Source organism: Petaurus breviceps, unplaced genomic scaffold (assembly GCF_028583685.1).
Source record: "Petaurus breviceps papuanus isolate PSGF00001 unplaced genomic scaffold, PetGlider_PUasm1.0 90825, whole genome shotgun sequence".
NCBI classification, from domain to species: Eukaryota; Metazoa; Chordata; class Mammalia; order Diprotodontia; family Petauridae; genus Petaurus; species Petaurus breviceps.
The window spans coordinates 15819441-15838015 of record NW_027187353.1 but is presented as its reverse complement, the minus strand read 5'-3'; the positions used below and the strand labels follow the sequence as shown (position 1 = coordinate 15838015).

General features: G+C 39.6%; 1 pseudogene; it reads left to right on the top strand.

The window, feature by feature from the left end:
• The first annotated feature begins 12532 nt into the window (after nucleotides 1–12532).
• LOC138148535 (cytochrome P450 2C23-like) overlaps nucleotides 12533–18575 on the top strand; it is a 54982-nt pseudogene continuing 48939 nt past the window's right edge.

Genomic DNA, 18575 nt, shown 5'->3' with positions numbered 1-18575 from the left:
TCTCCTTTGTTAGTAACTCTGGTAAAGAACCTTTCGATGTTGGCATTCTGGGGGGTGAGCCTTTCTGTGATGTTACTCTGGATATTAGCCTTTGCATGTCAATGTTCTGGGAATGAGCCATCCCAATAGTAATTCTGGGGAGTAGTATTCTTTCCATGTCAGTACTGTGAGTCATGCCTTTTATCTTAAATCTCTTCCCATACTAGTACTCTGGGGATAGTGCTTTCAATATTAGTGCTCTGGGACATCATATAAGATGTCCTTCTCATCTTAGTGCTCTGAGGAAGAGTCCTTTTAGACTAAGGTTAAGAGAAAAATAAATATGCCAAGCTAATATAATAAAAATGACAATTCTACTTAAAATAATTTAGTTATTCCATGCCATACCAATCAAACTACCAAAAAATGTATTTTATTCAAGAGAATTAATGAAAAGAAATGCAAGGGAAGGTGGCCTAGATGTACCAGTTCTTAAATTTTATTACACAACAGCAACCATTAAAATTACTTGGTACTGGCTAAGAAAGAAAGTGGTGGGTCAGTGAAATCGGTTAGGCCACGAGACACAGTAATCGATGATTGTAGTAATCTACTCTTTGATAAACCCAAAGTCTCCGGCTTCTAGGATAAAAACTCACTATTGGACAAAATTTATTAAATAAACTGGAAAAGAGTATAGCAAAAGTAGGCATAGACCAACATCTTATACTGTACACCAAGATAAAGTCAAAGTGGGTACATGATTTAGATATAAAAGTTGATACTATAAACAAACTAGGAGAGCAAGGATTAGCTTACCTGTCAGTTTTATGGAGAAGGGAAGAATCTATGACCAAGCAGGAGACAGAACATCATAAAGTGCAAAATGGATCATTTTGATTCCATTCTCCTAGTCACCCAGAATTAAAACATGAGGATCCCTGAATCCCATTCCCCAAAGACAATGTGTCACCAAGACTTGTGGATTTTGATTCTACCTTTCACCATCTTTCAATGGACTCCCTCTCCTACTTAACTTAGAACAGACTCTCAGAATCTCTCACTCAGGCTGTTGCAATAGCCTTATAAGCGGTCTCCCTGATGCCGATTTGTACTCCACCCAATCTCTCTGTGCATTTTTCTGGAGGAATCTTCCTAATGTGCTGTCTACCCCCTGCTGCCCCAGTGTTCATCTAGGCCCTGTACATGGAAGTACTTAATAAATGTTTGTTCAATGTAAGGAAGCTGCATTTTGAAGACTATCTTTTAGTTGCAACCCCTCTGGAGTCCCAGCATGGCCGCCATCTGAGGGATATCACAAATGGGCCGTCAGAAGGCTTCCTAGGGGCATCAAGAAAGACTCCCAACAGCAATTTTTGGCTTTGCTTTTTAAAACAAATTGCCTGTGGGCTTTTTGATGAGACAACTTATTAGAGAGGTCATGCTGACCTCTGCAGGCCACCTCAGGAACATCTTCAGAAGCAGTCCTGGGCAGGGCAAACTTGGGTGTCTGCATTTCAGAGACTCACAAAATTTCAGCAGTGGAAAAAGCCATGTAGCTCACCCCCTTTAGCCTATCCCTAATCATGAATCTTTCCTGAAGTATCTCTGCCATGTGACAAGTATCTGAGACAGACAGTGCTTGGAGGCTTCCAGAAATTCACAAACACAAGCACACCATGTGTGTAGCCCTAGGGGGGCTATGTGGTGTAGGGTAGAATGTCAGGACCTAGAGTGCAGAAGTCTAGAGTTTAAATCTCACTTTGAATGCCCCCTGTGCAGATCATGTAACCCTGGGAAAGTGTATTAGCCTCTTTCAGGCTCAGTTTCCTCATCTGTAAAATGAGGATAATAGCAGCCGCCTTATGAAGTTGTTGTGACGATCAAATTAAAGAAATCAGATGAAATAACACCTAGTCAGCAGTTTCTGAACCTTAAAGAGCTACCTAAAAGGTTCCTTACTTGGGGCTGGTGTGTTTATGATTGCTATTTCCACCCCTTTAGAAGGACTCAGGCCAAGATATCCAAGATTTCAGGAAAAGAAAGGACCACATAGGCCCCACCCTCTGAAGCAGCCTGTTCCATTTTGGGACAGTTGTAATTTGGGGGAAGTTTTTCCTTCCAAGGAGACAGAAGTCTATTTCCCTCTTGCTTTCTTTCTTTCCTCCCAGTTACTCTTTCTCAGTCCTAGCAGAACAAACCTGTTTCTTTCTCCTTATGCCAACCCTCCGAAAAAAGACAATTCTCACAGACTGACAAAAATAGAAGCGTCAGTAGATCATTTTACAGGTAAGATGGCTTAAGCCCAGAGATGCTCAGGGAACTATATGGATAGAGGTCATAGAGGTACTGAGTGGTAAAGCTCAGGCTTGAATCCAGGTTCTTTCTCACTAGGAGAGTGAAGTGTCATGAAAACCGAGGAAGAGCAGACATCTAGGAAGAGGAGAAGTCATCAGCAATGTCAAATCCTGCGGAGAAGTTAAAAAGGATAAAGATGGAGACAAGAAAAGTGGATTTGGAAAGGAAGAAGTCACAGTTAATCTAGGAGAGAGTAATTTCAGGTGAGGTGAAGCTAGAAACCATACTGCAAGACATTGCAAGGGAGGAAAAAGAAAAAAATGAAAGCAATGAATGTAGATGGGTTTTTCTAGTTTCATTTCTAGGAGAGATATTGGAGAATATCTTAAGAGGCAGGTAAGACAAAGTGAAGAATTTTGAAGGTTGAGGGAGATTTGATCATGCCTGTGAGCAGTAGGGAAGGAGCTGGTGGATCAGGAGAAATGGATAATTAGAGAGAGAGAGAGGATGATGAAAGGGACAAGCTTCCAGAAGAAACGGAGGGGATGGGATCAAGGGCATAAGTAGAGTGGCTGGTATGTGCAAGAAAAGACAACTTTTCCTCTGATTCTGGAACAGAGATAGGGTTAATGAGGAGGATTTGGGAAGTGTAGAATTGTGGGGTAGAGAGATGCTGGGATAGATTTCCTCAATTTTTGTAAAGCATTTAGGGAAGTTGTCCCTTGATCTGAAGGGGAAAATGTACAGAGGTTTGAGGAGAGCTGAGGTTTGGAACCGCCCTTGTGGGGAGCAGGACAGAGATTAGGTGAAAGGTTGGGCTGTCAGCCTTGCATTTAAGACACAGCTGATGGATTTCCTCCACCTGTGGTCAGCACCAGAAGGGTAAAGTTCAAAAGGCAGATGACAGATTAGTGTATGGCTGGGCTTTGGAAAGGGAGGAGTAGCAATCGGGCAAGGAAACAAGCGGCACAGACCTAGAAGACAGCATATGCTTGAACTGGTTGTCTACCCAGCTAATGGTCAGCATTTTGAAGGGAAGAAAGTGAAGTCAGAGTTGGTGTAATAGCCTTGGAAAATGGAGGAATGGAGAGATTAAAACCTATCCTGAGGATGATGAATGGCAGGGGAGGAGAAGGGAGAGACAGAGAAAGATGGCTGAATAGTAGAGTAGAGCTATAGAGTCAGAGCGAAGAAAACATGGCTTCAGAGACTGTCCTTAATACTTACATGCCATGTGCTCAGAGGTCTATAACCTCTCTGTGCTTCAGGCTACCCTCTGGTCATTTTCTACTAAGTTCCAGATGGATTAGGACCTACACCGACACCTTGAGAAAAATGATCCATCATCTCTGAAAACATTTTGGGCACAACTCTATTGGTCTCACATTATTTTAAGCTTCTAACACCAGGGTTTGGGTTTTTAAGTAAAATCACACACACACACACACACACACACACACACACTTCAACAGTTAGCATTCCTATGATTTGGGTTTTTTAAGTGTTTATACATATGTGTGTGTGTGTAATTCATTTGATCCTCAGAACAAGCTTATGAAGTAGGTGCTATCACATGCATTTTACAGGTGAGGAAACTCAGGCAGGCAGAGGTTACTTCATTTGTCCAGGGCCGCATAGTTAAGTAAGTGAGAAAGGATTTCAATTCATATATTTCTGATTCCAGATCCAGCACTCTAATACGCCATCTAGCTGTCATGTGAACAAAATACATGCTGAAACCTAGTATAAAAATAATAACATAAAATTTATGTAGATCTACAAATTTTACAAAGAGTTTTAAGTATACTTAAATCATATAATTAATTAAAAATTAAAATAAATTCACAAATCTGAGCACACATATGCATCCCTCTCTTGAGCTGATATGTTTATGTGTTATCCTAAGGGCATATCTATGGGAAATTGTAATGCCAAGCAAAGGCAACTTCCCAATGTTCAAAATACCAGCATAGGTGCTCTCCATTTTATTCAGTGAAAAATTAAGAACAGAGAAAATCAAAATACGGCATCATTCAAAATACAGCATTCACCAAGTATAATTCAATAATCTCCAAGTACTACTCCACCCCTGGACATTATAATTCATTTAGTCAATCTCAAAGACCCTCTTCTAAGTACTACTCTACCCCTAGGCTGTACATTCATTTAGTCAACCACAAAGCGCCTCTTCTTAAATGGAGATTAGTTTCCAATAATAAGTAAAGTACATTCATTTGTTCAATCACAGAGCACAAAAAAGTCAAAAGTTCCCCACCCTTGGATCACAATTGAATCTACCCCAGAGTTACAACAAGCTTAAGCACAGCATTTAACATCCAAAGAGAGGTCTTTTCTTCATCTTGACCCGAAGCAAGTTCTCAGCAATCTTTGTTCCTGGGGAGACAAAGCTTAGCAAGGCCACAAGATACATTGCCAGTGTCTTCATTAATTCATTCTCTGTCTGCAGAACAGTCCTAGGACCCCTGAAAACATTAGCAAAACCCTCTTCCAGGATTTCTGTAAACATACAGCAAGAAAATCCTTCTTCAGGGCTTCTGAACCAACAGCAAGGTTCCAAGACCTCTGCAACAACAGCACTGTCTTTCACCAGTGAACAAATCTGGCAAAACAACATCAAAACAGACAGACAAAGTATGAGCATAACAGCCATGTCTCCTCAGTCCTTGGCAGCTCTAGGCGGCAGCTCTCAAAAGTCCTGGACAATTCAAACTGGCCCTCAGCAATCCTCTCTGTCTCTCTCTGCCTCCAAAATGCTGCTTCCAAAAAAAGTTCTTCTGCCTCTCTCTTTGCTTGTGTCTCTCTAAATTTACGTCACCAGCTCCTCCCAGTTCAGCCCTCTCTTTTCACGTCAATAAGTCCATCCCAAAAGTGGGATTCACAAGCTCTGGGTTTTAACACAATCAATCCAAAAACCAAGCCAATACAGGGGGATCTTTAAATTCCATTACTATTACAGAAATATAGCTTCATCCTAAGGGAAATTCTCAGACCAAGACTCACAGAATCTCAGAGCATTAGAGGAATTTATAGATCACCTAGTCCAATTGGTACCTGAACAAGAAAACAATTTGTTATAAAAAACATCCCAAAGACCCACATTTCACTTTGGGATAGCTGTAAGTGTCCAAAAATATTTTCCTTACACCGTGTCTTTGACTGTTTGTAACTTCACCATTGCTAGTTCTGCTTTATGGGACCCACCTGAAAACAAGTCTCTTCTCTCCTTCACATAACATGTAGCTCCCATCAAAGCCGATAGGTGGTACAATGACTAAACACTGGACCCAAAATGAGGAAGACCTTAGTTCGAATTCAACCTCAGACACTTAATAGCTCTATGACTCTGGACAAGTCACTTAACTTCTGTCTGCTTCAGTTTCATTATCTGTAAAATGGGATAATAATAGCTCTCATCTTCCAGGGCTTTTATAAAGATATAATATAATAATGATCCTAAAGATCTTTGGAAAAAATAAAAGTAAATATGTAAAGCAATATGTAAAATAACAACCTAATATAGAAATATTATAAATATCAATAAGTAATACATAGATATAATGATCTGCTAACTTTTCAATAAGCTGCATTATCCCATTAGACCACTAGGGAGAGCCAAAAGGCTGCTCATTAAGGTTAGCACTATCCACTTTAATGTTTGGTTCCCAAGGTCTCAATCATTTCTCAAGCTACCATTTCCAGATTCCTAATCTGCAGAATAAAAGTCACAATATTTAGATTATATAAATTGTTGCAATTATCTTGACTCTACCTCCTACTCCTGGGGAGAATTGACTCTACAATATGAGGACGACTGCCGATTTCCTATTAATGAAATGGAGAAAAACTCTCTTAAGGGGGCAAAGTCAAGCATTTTAAGACCTATCATTTTCTCTTATTTGCTTTTCCCTTTCCCTTCCCCTCTTCAATTTGGTGGAAGCTCTGGGGGGGTTTTGATAACATCCCCCGGGTATAAAAGGATGAGAAGAATATGGAAAGGCTCTTTGATTCTCCAGTCAAATCATTAAGGAGCACTCAAAGCAGTTCTGCAAGTTTTGGGGTCTTGGCATGGTGTGTGTGTGTGTGTGTGTGTGTATTTGTATGTGTGTCTGTCTGTGTGTGTCTGTGTCTGTGTCCCTGCCTCTTATCTTCCTCATTGGCTCTATTTTTTTTTCTATAAAATTACATTCTGAGAGCTTTCCATCCCTCTTGGAAAGAATTCTCCTGCAGAACTGGAGTTCAGAGGATGTTACATATCCTTCTCCAAACTCCATGGAATCTGTTCTCCCCCATCTTGGCAATTTTTTACCTTATAACAAACTCTCTTCTCTACCACATATTCTAAGATGTCATGGTCAACTCTCCAACGGTCCTTTCATTTACACCTGAGCAATCAGTCCCCTTGGTAGGAATGAGATGCAAAATTGATATTTCACTTTTTGAAACATGAAATTTTCACTTAGGTAAGTTAAGACAATATGACATTTAGGGGTGAGAGACAGACAGAGAGACAGAGACAGAAAGAGGACAAATAGAATGTCAAGGAGATAGAAACAAGAGTTATGGAGGTAGAGAGACAGAGACCAATAGAAAGAAAGAGAGAAACAGACAGAGCAGAGAGATAAAACAAAAAGAGAGGTAAAGAGAAAGTGCAAACAGAGATAATAACTAGCATTTTATGATGCTCATTATGTGCCAGACATTGTGTTAAGTACTTTCAAATTATTATTTCATTTCAACCTCACAACAACTCTGGAAATCAGGTGTTATTATTATCCCCATTTTACAGATGAGAAAAGTGAGACAAGTAGAAGTTAAATAAATTATCCAGGGTCACACAGCTAATAAGTGATGGAGGCTAGATTTGAACCCAGGTCTTTCTATCTCCAGGCCTGCCACTCCAACCTCTGTGTCACCTGGGCATTGAGAGATGGGGGAGGCATTCCAGCAAATATCCATATTTTGAAGTCCCCAATCACCACTATCTCATACCTCCTCTTTCCAAACTCCTTGGATGTTTCCTCTTTCCATCTAGGTAACTTTCATGACAAAATTGTTTCTATTTCCCCCTCTGTTGATCTTCAATCCAATATTTTCCCTTTTGCTTTTCCCCTTATTGTAATTTCCTCACAGGCTACTTCTCTTCCTCCCCTTCCACTTACCTGTCCTTTATCCTTTTTCTTTTGAATATTGTATACTCTTATTCCACTCGTAATTTCATCCCGCCACAGGGGTCAAATTTCCCTCTTTTAAGAGAATCTACAGTTCTCCTTCCTTGGTTCCTATACTAAGTGAACAAGCTTTTAAAGATAATGAATTTTATTGAGGGATTCTTCCAAAGACTTGACCTTCTGTCAATTTCAAGGTATTTTTTGTTACTATTCTTCCAACACTGAAGCTACTCTCTGTGATAAGGATATACATCAAATTAATTTGTTTATTCAGTGCCATGCAAATCAAAGTTTTAAAACTTTATAGACTAGGAAAAATAACAACAAAATTCATCTGGAAGAACAAATTGTCAAGAATATCAAAGGAATTAACTAAAAAATGCAAAGGATGGTGGCTTAGCCATACCAGATCTCCAACTGTGTTATAAGTGGTAATTGTAAAAACAATCTGGTGTTGGATAAGAAACAGAGTGGTGGATCAGTGGAATAGATCAGGTACACAATATACAGTAGTAAATGACTATAGTAATATAATGTTTGATAAATGCAAACATCCCAGCTTTGGGGACAAGAACTCACAATTTGACAAAATACTGAAGCAAAAATTGGAAAATTATTTGGTAGAATCAAGGTAAAAACAAACATACCATATACCAAGATAAGGTTAAAATGGATACATTATTTAGAAATAAAGGGTGATACAATAAAGAAATTAAAGTAGCATGGAATAGTTTACTTGTCAGATCTATGGATAAGAGAAGGACTTATTACCAAACAAGAGATGGAGAGCTTTATAAGATATGAAATGAATAATTTTGATTACATTATATCAAAACAGATTTTGCCCAAACAAAACTCATGCAACCAAAATTAAAAGAATTTTTTTCTTTTTTGCTGTGTTTTCTTTCACACCATTACTGATATTGAAATATGTTTTGCATGATTTCACATGTAACCTATATAAAATTGCTGTTCATCTTGGGGGGACAGGAGGAAGGAGGGATAGAAGTTGCAAAGCAAAATTTTTAAAATCTACACAAAAGAGAAGGTCTCTGTCACTCTACCTCCATAACTCTTGTTTCTATCTCCCCTGACATTCTGTCTGTCCTCTTTCCATCTCTGTCTCTCTCTCTGTCTCCCCCCCACCATGTTATAATATCTTAACTTGCCTAAGTGAAAATTTCATGTTTCAAAAAAAAATACTACAGGCTGTACACAAAATATGAAGCCTGTAATGTAATGTTATGTATCAGAAGATCCTTTCCTACACAATATGGTGTACAATCACTGCAAGCCCATGAGATGTCAGCTGTTTATCTGTTGCCTCTTTAGATTGCAGAATTTTTGAAATTTAATCTTATAATAGTTACAGTCATAGCATCAATGACTAGGACATTTTAAAAACACATTTGAATAAACGGTAGGTTATTTTGTAAATTGCTAAGAATTTAGGCAAAATATCCAGAATTTTTAAGCTAACGTGGGATATATTATAAATTCTAAAAATCACAATTAGTTAATTGCTCAGAAGATAGAGTATGTGTTGCTAATATCAATAATTAAAGATCAATATTCTCAAATTGCAATGTCACTTATAATATCCATCTTCTTTCTATGGGTCTTTATGTAGGTTGTCCTCTCTTTTGGGGAATCTTTCATTCTTTACCTCAATATCTTGAAGCTATATAATTCTTCAAGTCTTAGCTGAAGACCTTCCTCATTCAAGTGGTATTTCCTGCTTCCTATAATTGATAGTCCCCCTCCAAATCACTGTATATTTATTGTGTATGTAACATAACTCATCTGTGAATACATTGCCTCCCCCAGTGAGATCTGAGCTCCTTGAGGTACAGGGATGTCTCACTTTTGTCATCGGTAACTCCAGCACCAAGGTCAGTGCTCTTTGTATGGCCTTATTAATTGAGGACCAACTACAAAGATAGAGATACAATCCTAGCCTTCATGGATTTTACAAGTTATAACAGAAGCAAAAAGTAACATAATGCTGAGGAGATATTGATGAGGGCAAGTTTGAGATACAAAAAGACCCAGAAAAATTTAGGCAGAAAACTGATAGCTAGGAGGAATGCGGAAATGGTGATGCCTAAATTGAACCTTGAGGGAGGGAAAGCTTTTGACAATCTGTTGATCAGTCAAATTGTGTTATTTTCTCTGGATTTTTGTTTATTTGTAATTTCTGTTTGTATTTTCTGAAGTTCAGGGTGCTGACTTTTTCCTCTGAAGTAAATCAATTTATATATGTGTGTGTATATGTATGTATGTATGTATGTATGTATGTATGTATGTATGTGTATATGTATGTATGTATGTATGTATGTATGTATGTATGTATGTATCCTGAGTATGCTAGAATTCTTGCTGTTTCAGTCGCCCATACTTATAAATTTTGTTTTAGACTATTTTAAACAACTAGACAGTATAAGGTGGGAATATTGCTGTGGTAAAGGAAATGATGACTTGATGGACTTGGAAAAATATTGAATGGCTTAGACTTAGGAGGGAAGAGGTTATCCAGCGTCACAGAAACAGAGGCTAAATTAGTAGAGTTTTACATAGATGCATATGAATGAATATGTCTATATGCAGCTGTGATTATCTGTATCTCTAAATGAATGTTTTGAGTTTTCTTTTTGGGATCTTTTACAAGAGATGATCGGTGAATTCTTTCAACCTATATTTTGCCCTCTGGTTCTAAAACATCAGGGCAACTTTTCTTGAGAATTTCTTTAAAGTTGATTTATTTTTTTTTGGAGGGCAATTGGGGTTAAGTGACTTGCCCAAAGGCATATGGCTAGTAATTGTGTGAAGTGTCTGAGGTCGGATTTGAACTCAGGTCCTCCTGACTCCAGGGCCAGGGCTCTATTTACTGCACCACCTAGCCACCCCTGAAGGATGATTTCTAGGTTCTTCTTTTGATCATGGCTTTCAGGTAGTCCAATAATTTTTAAATTATCCCTCCTGGATGTGTTTTCCAGGTCAATGGTTTTTCCAATGAGATATTTCACATTGCCTTCTATTTTTTTTATTTGTTTGAATATGTTTAATAGTATCTTGATTTCTCATAAAGTCACTAGCTTTCATTTGCTCCAATCTAATTCTGAAGGAATTATTCTCTTCAGTGACCTTTTGAGATTCTTTTTCCCTCTGGAAAATTTGGCTTTTTAAGGCATTCTTCTCCTCATTGGCTTTTGGAGCCTCTTTTGCCATTTGAGTTAGTCTATTTTTTTAAAATGTTATCTTCTTCATTCAGGTTGTTGACTCTCTTTTCATGATTTTCTTGCATCATTCTCATTTCTCTTCCCATTCTCTTTTCCTCCACTTCTCTTATTTGGTTTTCAAAATCCTTCTTAAGTTCCTCTATGGCCTATAACCAATTCATATTTTTCTTGGAAGCTTTTGGCGCAGGAGTTCTGACTTCATTGTCTTCCTCCTGTTCCATCCTTTGATCTTTTTTGTTGCCAAAAAAGGAATCCAAAGTTGGACTGCTGTGCTTGCTTTGTTTCCTTTGCTTGCTCATGTTGCTAATCAATTATTTGACTTTTGAGCTTTTTGCCATAGTAGAACTCTGCTTCCAGAGAGTAGAGCTTTGTCCCAAATTGCTGGGGTTTTCATAGCAGCGGGAGCTATTAGTTGGCTACACTCTCAGAAGCCTCCACTGGCTCTGGCATACTGGTCATACACCTTAGGATCTCCACCCTAGACAGCAATCCAGATCCAAGCAGGTTAAAGCAAAAGAGATTACCCCTCGTACTGATTGCTTGGTTCCCCTAAAATCTGCAGGCCAGGAGCTCTGAAGCAGCTATGCAGTGGTGGCCACTGCCCCTCAGCCGCTTCTCCCTTTGGGGGGCAGAGACCAGACTGCACTCCCATACCCCCTGTTCCCACAAAGTCCACACTGAACTCTCACCTTGTCTTTGGCATTTATAGGTTGATAATTCTGGAAACCACCATAGCTGCTGGTGATCCACTCTCCTGATGTTTCTTGAGCTGGGGCTGGTTATGGCCACCCTGAGGCTAAAACCACAGACTCTCTCGGGACTGGGCTCTCGGCTCCCAGCATGCTGCAATGGATCCTTTCTGTTGGCCTGTCAGGCTGTCTTCAGTGGGAGGTTTGTTTCTGTCTTTCACTTTGTGGGTTCTGTAGCCCTAAAGTTTTAGAGTCATTTTTTATAGATATTTGATTTGGTTATGGAGGGGGCATATGGAGTTTTCCTGCTTCTACACCACCATCTTGGCTCCACCAAAGCTCAGTCATTTTGTTCAATAATTTTTTAGGGCATGCATCATTATCCTTGGAAAAGGAAACAAATAAGATATGAACAGCTCTATCCCCTCTCTGTTGTTTTACTGTCCCATTCACCCTATATAAGTGTCCTTTCCCTTGGACATGTCATGGCATCACTTCCATGAAGCCATGGACCTCAAGAATGAAGGGAAACAGCAGTAGCACCAAACCACTGAATCACCCAGGACCTAGGTTTTCACATTTGAAAAAGGAGATGAGTAATGGCTTGTCCTACTCACCTTACAGAATTTTTATAAGAATTTAAAAAATAAACCAATGTATGTAAAGAGCTTGGTAAACCATAGAGTGCTAAAGAGAGTCATAAGATCATAGATCTAGAGCTAGATGAGAAACTGGAAATGATTGAGTTCAAAGGCTTCATTTGATGTAAAAGGAACTGAAGCTCTAATTAGGACAAGTGACTTAACCAAGGTCACTTTGGGAGTTATCAGCAGAGCTTGGATTTGAAACCAGATCCTCTGAACCCAAGTCTAGGTCCCTTCCCAGGATACCAAGCCACCTGATTATGTGCACTGCTGGCCTCAAAGGAAATTTGTGATGGTCAAAGGAGATGGTGCAGCCCAGTTGCATTTTATACTACAAAATGCTCTGATTATAGCTGTGTATGAGTTTAAAAGCTCTATAAAGGTCTGATAATGATGTAACTGCATCATTACCTGCAAACTTAACCTCAGAATAGAAATTGGGATGAAGTTGAATTCCATCTTATCCAGGATGCACTGCAATGTTTGGGGGTTTGATGCACCAGTGCCATTTAATCCCCAAGTGGGAGCACCTGGAGGACCTCACCACCAAAATGGAATTCTTCTGGCTCCCCACCATGACCATGCTAAAAACTGTTCATGAGCATGTTTCTGACAATAATCATCAGAAGGTTGACCCAAAGTGAGCTCCCTCCAGAACCCATGTCACTCTTTCTTGTCCTTGAACTATGCAGCTTCCATCTGTATGAAATCAATTAGTAGGAATTAAGAGCAGTGCTGTATTAGGTAGAGAAAAAAGTTTTAAAGAAATTTAAGCTTGGGGCGGCCAGGTAGCACAGCAAGTAAGAGCACTGGCTCCAGTGTCAGGATGACCTGGGGATCAAATCTGGGCTCAGATACTTAGCACCACACCCATAAATAACTGGCCGTGTAACCTTCAGCAAGTTACTTAACCCCGATTGCTTTAAAATTTAAAAAAAGAAATTTAAGCCTGCTCAGAAGGTTATGCCAAATTCAAAAGAGTCCATGAGTGGTCAAGAAGGTCCATATCTTCTATAAACAAAGAAGTTCATCTCAGTTTAGCTAAGTCCATAGTTCAGCCAGGATCCCAGTTTTGGCTGCTGTTCATTGAGTTTATAACCTTTTGTAAATGCTTTAAGATCTCTGTGTTCAGAATTCCTAATCTTCAAACTGGATGGAATTTTTTATAAAGGTGTCAGGGGGAGAATCACAGGATCACACGAGTTCCCTGGTTAAGAACTAGGTCTTCTAGTCCTACACTTTCAGTAGTCAGGGAAGGAAATTGAGGTCTAGGGAAAGGACGGTACTTGACCAAGGTCAGAATGGCAATGGGGGTAGAGTCAAGATGCTATTTCTGCTATTATTCTCAAGTGACTTAACCACCATTTGACTCAGTTTCCACATCTGTAAAATATAGATAATAATAACAATTATTTGCTCAGGTTGTTGGAAGGATGAAATGAGATAATATTTATAAAGCTTTTAGTACAGTGCCTGGGACATAGAAGCGTCTTACTAATATTATTATTGCTATTATTACAAATATTGCATACATCAAGGGTTCTGTGATTTTATCAATGAAGGAACTCCCTCTAACAATGGAAAAGGTAAGCCAGTCATACCTTTGTAAGAGAGGCAGCTCTGGTGTTAAGTACTCTTAAAAATGCTTTGCAGGTTGGGGTGGCTAGGTTGCCCAGTGAATAGAGCAACGGCCCTGGAGTCAGGAGGACCTGAGTTCAAATCTGGCCTCACACACTTAACACAAAAACTAGCCGTGTGACCTTGGGCAAGTCACTTAACCCCAATTTCCCTCCAAAAAGCAAAAAAAAGTACTCTGCAAGGGTAAGATGGAGGTGTCAGCTGATAAATATTTTAGACCAGCTTCCCAGAAAAAAAAAATATATATATATATATATAAATCACACTTTTAAGTTGAATATGCACTATTAACATTTTTTTTCATTGCTTCTTTTAAGTTTAGAAATAAGACAATAGATCAAGGCTTGATTTGTGGTAGTTGTCAGGTGTCCAGGCAAATGGTCACACTTAACATTTAACAACCAGTTCTCTTGAGATGGACTGAGCTGGCTCTAGCACCCCACTGGGCACAAACCTTATTTCTTTTTCTTCCTTCTGAAACTCTGAGAATCACCTTTGTTCCAACAGAGCAAAAAACTTTGATGGAAAAGCACCTGTAGACAAATTTTGCAGGCAATGGATTTTCTGTGAATGTGAGAGTGGGTGATAAGTGAATGGTAACTAGATGAGACCTTTCCTAGGAGTGTACCATTCTTTTTGAAGTGTTCTCCATGTGCTGACCATTGATGGCAAATTAGATTATCTTTGAAACTTTAAAGATCTCTGGGCAAGTCCAACATGGGGAAAGCCATACTAGAATAAGATACTCACAGTCTTAGATATGACATGAAAACAGTGGTCAGTATGAACAAAGAAATGTGTTCCAAGGGGAAAGACCAAAAAGAATAAAAGCAGATATGGCCACAGTCTCAATCTGAGATCCATGGTTGTTTTCTAAACTAGAATGAGATAGGTAATCCATGTAGATCTGTGAGAGAGATGGGTTCAATCTCTTCTTGAGGTGTCATTAGTAGATAAGGGCATATACCAAGGATGTTCAGAGGTTGAGTATCATCAAGGACTGATACCAGAATAGGGACTAATCTGAAAGATAAAGGTCAGGAAGATTAAAGCTCAGAAAGCGTTCAGGGATATAAAAACCTTCGGGGCACCAAAGACACAAGCAAGAAGAAGAAGAAAGGGATAGATAGTGGGGAGGTTTCCTAGGGAAGTGGGCCACTGCTCAAAGGGGACTGAAAGAAGGCAGATCATGTCAATGCTTATTTTGCTACCATCTTCTCTCTCAAGAAGAATGTTAGAGATGGAGAAAGAACAAGCATGGTTAAGAAGTCAATTAAGTCCAATGTAACTTAGGAGATAAGAAGATAGCACTTGAGGCAGCTAGGTGGCAAAGTGAATAGAGCACCAGCCCTGGAGTCAGGAGGACCTAAGTTCAAATCTGGCCTCAGACACTTAACACAAAACTAGCAGTGTGACCTTGGGCAAGTCACTTAACCCCAATTGCCCTCCCAAAAAAGCAAAAAAAAAAATGCCTGAGTCAGGTGATAAAGTATATGGGCGGCTAGGTGGCGCAGTGAGTACAGCGCTGGCCCTGGAGCCAGGAGGACCTGAGTTCGGATCCAGCCTCAGACACTTAACACACACACAAAAACTAGCTGTGAGACCTTGGGCAAGTTACTTAACCCCAATTGCCCTCAAAAAAAAAAAGAAGTCTGGGTCTTTGGGGCAGCTAAGTGGAACAGTGAATAGAGCACATGCCCTGGAGGCAGGAGGACCTGAATTCAAATCCAGCTTCAGACACTTGACACACATACTAGCCATGTGATTTTGGGCAAGTCACTTAACCCCAATTGCCCTCCAAAAAAGCAAAGAAAAAAAAAAGATAGCACTTGGGGGTGGAGTCAAGATGGCAGAGTAGAAACAGGACTTCCTCGAGGCTCTGGCTTCCACCTCCTCCAATTCATGTAAAAAAATGATTCTAGACAAACTGTGGAGCTACAGAAGCCACAAAAGGACATAGAGAAGCTAACTTCCCACTGAATGCAGTCCAGCAGGCCAGCAGGAAGGGGCCAGCACAGCTGTCTGGGAGCCGAGTCCAGCCCAGCATGAGACAGAGGTTTTAGCCTCAGGGAGGCATGACTAGCCACTGGCTGGAGGGACTTCAGATCATCAGCAGCTGTGGTGTTTTCCATAATTATCAACCCATAGATGCCAAAGACAAAATGAGAGGTCAGTGCAGACTTTTTGGGAACAGGGAGTTCGAGAGTGCAATCTGACCATTGCCCGGGATGAAAAGCAGCTGAGGATCCATGGCCATGCTGCTTCAGAGATCCTGGCCTGCAGATTGTAGGGGGCCAAGCAACCAGTCTAAGGGGTAATCACTCTTTTTCTAACCTGCATGGATCTGGATCACTGTCTAGGGTGGAGGTCCTGGGGTATGTGAACAGTTTGCCAGAGTGTGTTGAGGTTTAAGATAAGGCACCCCACTAATAGCTCTAGCAGCTGTGAAAACCCCAGTGATTGGGATAAAGCTCACCTTTCTGGTAGCAGAGTTCTACTGTGGCAAAAGGCTCAAAAGTCAAGTAATTGAGTGGCAATATGAGCAAGCAAAGCAAACAGAGCAAACCAACTTTATACTCTTATTTTGGGGACAAAAAGGATCAAAGCATGGAACAGGAGGAAGACAATGAAGTCAGAACTCCTGCACCAAAAACTTCCAAGAAAAATATGAGCTGGTTACAGGCAATAGAGGAGCTTAAAAAGGATTTTGAAAACCAAATAAGAGTAGAGGAAAAATTTGGAAGAGAAATGAGAACGATGCAAGAAAATTATGAAATGAGAGTCAATAACCTGACTGAAGAAAATAACACCTTAAAAAAATAGACTAACTCAGATGGCAAAAGAGGCTCAAAAAGGCAATGACAAGAAGCCAAATTTGCCAGATGGAAAAAGAATCTCAAAAGCTCACTGAAGAGAATCATTCCTTCAGAATTAGATTGGAGCAAATGGCAGTTAGTGACTTTATGAGAAATCAAGATGCTGTTAAACAGATCCAAACAAACAAAAGAATAGAGGGCAATGTGAAATATCTCATTGGAAAAACCACTGACCTGGAAAATAGATCTAGGAGAAATAATTTAAAAATTACTGGAGTACCTGAAAGCCATGATCAAAAAAAGAACCTAGAAATCATCTTTCAAGAAATTCTCAAGGAAAATTGTCCTGATGTTTTAGAACCAGAGGGCAAAATGGAGGTTAAAAGAATCCAACAATCACCTCCTGAAAAAGATCCCAAAAAGAGAACTCCTAGGAATATTATAGCTAGGTTCCAGAATTCCCAGATCAAGCAGCCAGGAAGAAACAATTTCAATATTGTGGAAACACAATCAGGTTAACACGGGATCTGGCAGCTTCTACACTGAGGGATCAAAAGGCTTGGAATATGATATTGCAGAGGTCAAAGGAGCTTGAATTAAAACCAAGAATCACCTACCCAGCAAACTGAGTATCACATTTCAGGGGGAAATATGGTCATTCAGTGGAATAGAGGACTTTCAAGCATTCTTGATGAAAAAATCAGAGTTGAATAGAAAATTTGACATTCAGATACAAGAAGCAAGAGAACCATGAGAAGGTATGCAGGGAAAAGAAATCATAAGGAGCTTATAAAAGTTGAACTATAATATATGCCTACATGGAAAAATGATAATTGTAACTTACGAAACTTTTCTCAGTATGAGAATAGTTGAAGAGAATAGAAATGTATATGTGTATATATATATATGTATACATACATACATATATATGTCTGTATAGGAGGGTATATGGGCATATGAATACATATGTGTGTGTGTATATATGTGTACAGGTATACATAGACAGAGGGCACAGAATCAATTGAATATGAAGGGATGATACTTAAAAGGTGAAATTAAGAGGTGAGAGAGGAATATAATGAGAGGAGATGGGGAGAGACAGAATGGGGTAAACTATCTCACATAGAAAAGGCAAGGGAAAAATGGTTACAATGGAAGGGAAGAACAGGAAGGCAAAAGGGAATGAGTCAACCTTATTCTCATTGAATTTGGCTTAGGGAGGGAATGACATACACACTAAGTAGGGTATCTCACCCTATAGGAGAGTAGGGGGGAAAGGGATGAGAGGGGGGATAATGGAAGGGAGGGCAGGCTGCGGGGAGGGAAGTTGGAAGCACCCACTTTTGAAAAGGGGTGTAACCAAAGCAGAGAATAGAAAAAGTGAGGGGGTGGGATAGGATGGAGGAAAATATAGTCAGTGTTTCACAATATATCCACTATGGAAATATTTTGCTTAGCTACACATGTACAACCTATATTGAATTGCTTATCTTCCCAGTAAGGGTGGGTGACAAGGGAGGGAAGGAAAGAATCTGGAATTCAAAGTTTTAAAATCAAATGTTTAATATATACACAGACACACACACACACACACACATATATATATATATATGCTATTTTTATTACTACTTTACATGCAACTGGGAAATAAAATATACAGGCATTGGGACATAGAGATCCACCATGCCCTACTGGAAAGCCGAGGGAGGATGGGGGAAGATATGGGAGAGAGCCTATTGGGGGAGGGGATATTTAGTGGGATCACTATTTTGGGGTGGTGGGTAGGGGGAAATGGGGATAAAATTTGTAGCTCAAAATCTTGTGGAAATGAATGATGTAAACTAAAAAATAAAAGAGAGAAAGAAAAAAAGAAGATAGCACCTAACCTTGCTAATGTGAGGTCAAATCTGCACGATCTGACAATCTGATATCCACCATCACCTCCCCTGAACACAGATGTGGTATTTGCTGTTTCTTTAGGTCCACAAAATGCCCTGTTGACAGTCTGAAAGACAAACAAGATGAGTTGGACAAAATTCTTCCCTTCCCCCCTTTTCCTATGCAAGTTAGGGACAGTTTAGAG